Here is a 2,539-nt window from a genome sequence, read left to right on the forward strand (position 1 = left end):
CTTTCCTAATATTTAAATGAAGAAAGTAATGTTATCTAGGATTTCTACTTTTGTTACTAAATCAAGGCCACCAGTTAGGAGTCTTTTGTAATAGTCCTGGGATAAGTAATAAAGATAGGAAAGAAAAATGGAGAAAAATGGATCTAAGAGAGAAAAGAAGATTAGAGAGAAAAGATGGATCACGTTGTTGTTAGGTGCCAGTGAGAGTCCTGGCTATGTACAACAGAACAAAATGCTACCTGGTCCTGTGCCATCCTCATAATAGTTGCTATGTTGTGCCCCTTGTGCAGCCAGTGTGTCGTCAGTTATCTCACTGAAAGTTTTCCTCTTTTTTCCTGACTCTCTACTTTACCAAGCGTGATGTCTGTCTCCTGATAACATGTCCAAGATATGTGAGAGGAAGTGTCACTATCCTCACTAAGAAACATTAGAATGGAAGAATAAAAAAGGTTAGATTCTAGTCACTTTCTTTTATTAAGTACTAACTATGATGGGGTAATCTACTTCCGTAGTGATATTGCCTTGGCAACCCAAGGAGGGGTCGCTATGAGTCGGGTCCGACTCGACGGCACATAACAACAACATGGCCCTAAGGCACTTGACTTCTAACCAGAAGGCTGGTGGTTCAAACCCACCAGCCACTCCTCGGAAGGAAGATTGGGCAATTTACTTCCATAGAGACACCTCCTCATAAACCCAAGGAGGGGTCACTATGAGTTGGATTCGACTCAACGACAGTGAGTTTTTTTTTTAAACTATGGCCAGTACAAGAAAGGAGCTCTGTTGGCATGGTGGATAAGGAATTTGGCTGCTCAACAGAAGGTCAGTGGTTCAAAGCCACCAGCTGCTCCATGGAAGGAAGATGGGGCAATCTACTTCCATGAAGATTTATAGCCTCAGAAACCCAGTGGGGGTCGCTATGAGTTGGAACTGACTCGAGGGCAGTGAGTTTGGTTTGGTTTTTTGTATGGCTAGTACCGGGAGAAGGATTTACATCACCTTATCTCATTTGATCTTCATACCAACTCTGAAATAGGTGCTGTTCCCATTTTAGAGATGAAGAAACTAAAATTCAGAAAAGATAAATGACTTGCCTAATCTGACAGACCAGAGAGAACAGAGTTATCATTTACTAATATGAGGAAGACTGTGGGAGGAGCAGGTTTGGGGATGAAGATCAGGAGCTCAGTTTTGTATAGTGAAGTTTGAGAGGCTCTTAGACATCAAGTGGAGATATTAAGAAGACAGCTGCATTTGAGACTATGGAGTTTAGGGAAAAGATCTGGACTAGAAATATAAATTTGGAAGTCATCAGCACATAGCTGCTTGTTAATGCTATGGGAAAAAATGAACACCAAGCATATGAGCACAGATGGAAAAGAGAAGCAGTCCAGTTACTGAGCTCCGGACCTGCTGTTAAGAGGTCAAGGAGATTACAAGCGACTGGCAAAGGAGATTGGAAGGAAGTGGTGAGGAAGGAGGAGAAAAACCAGGAGAAGGTGGAATGTTGGAAACAAAGTGAAGAAAGCGCACATACTCAAGAGGTATTTGCCAAAGATATGAATGACATGCCTAGGCAGAATCCAAATCCAGATCTCTCTGGCCCAGGAACCTTTACACTCTTATCCCATGGTCAGCAAACCTTTTCCAAAGGGCCAGGTAATAAACATGTCATGCTTTGTAGGCCAAACGCAAAATCAAGGGCTATCATGTTGGTGCTTATATAACTATATCAAATGTAACTATTTAAACATATAAAAACCATTCAAGGGCCATAAGGAACTCCAAACAATATGAAACAAAAATAGGCTGCAGGCCAGATTTGGCCAAGTTCTATAGTGCACTACTAGTTACTTGAATTCTAGAAATATTCATTACCAAAATTATGACACCAAGGCATCACGATCTTCACCAGCTTTCTCAGTCTCACATGAAATCCCACAATAATGCAAACAGACTCTTCCAGACGTGCAGAGCTTAACTTTTTCTTCTTTACATAAAGGTAGCCTGTTTCTAATCAAGCAATTTTATTTTTCCCAAGACACTATGTCTTATTCCATTTTGCTCAGCTACATAGTTGGTAAAGAAATGGAGCGCAGAGCAAGCACTGAATTTGCATGAACGTATTTGTCATAGTTGGTGGCCTCTCAACTGGATTTCTGGCCTAACAGCATGGTGAGGGAAAAGGGTATTTCCCCCGCCTCTGGATTTTCTCTCTGAATGTCAAAAGAGAAGCCACTGAAACCTCACTGAAGGCACAGATCCTTTCCCAGGGTCACACCGAGGGGAGCCACTATGATTCATGACTCCAGTGTATGAGCGCTGCCCACAGAAGCACTGTGTTCTGAAAAATAAAGCTCAAATGTGGTCCAGGTACTGACTTCCATTTTTCTTAACTTTCCTCCAACCAAAAATATGTCCTGTAACTGATACAGTTTCTTTCACTTACTCTCCTCTTGGGCAGTGTCTCCTGCCTGTGTCTGCTGTATCCTTCTCCAAGCCCTAACTCCACTCACAGGTGGAGCTGCTTGGATCCCTG

The sequence above is a fragment of the Orycteropus afer genome, unplaced genomic scaffold, assembly GCF_000298275.1.
Source record: "Orycteropus afer afer isolate SDZICR_OR568_19922 unplaced genomic scaffold, OryAfe1.0 scaffold00106, whole genome shotgun sequence".
NCBI lineage: Eukaryota > Metazoa > Chordata > Mammalia > Tubulidentata > Orycteropodidae > Orycteropus > Orycteropus afer.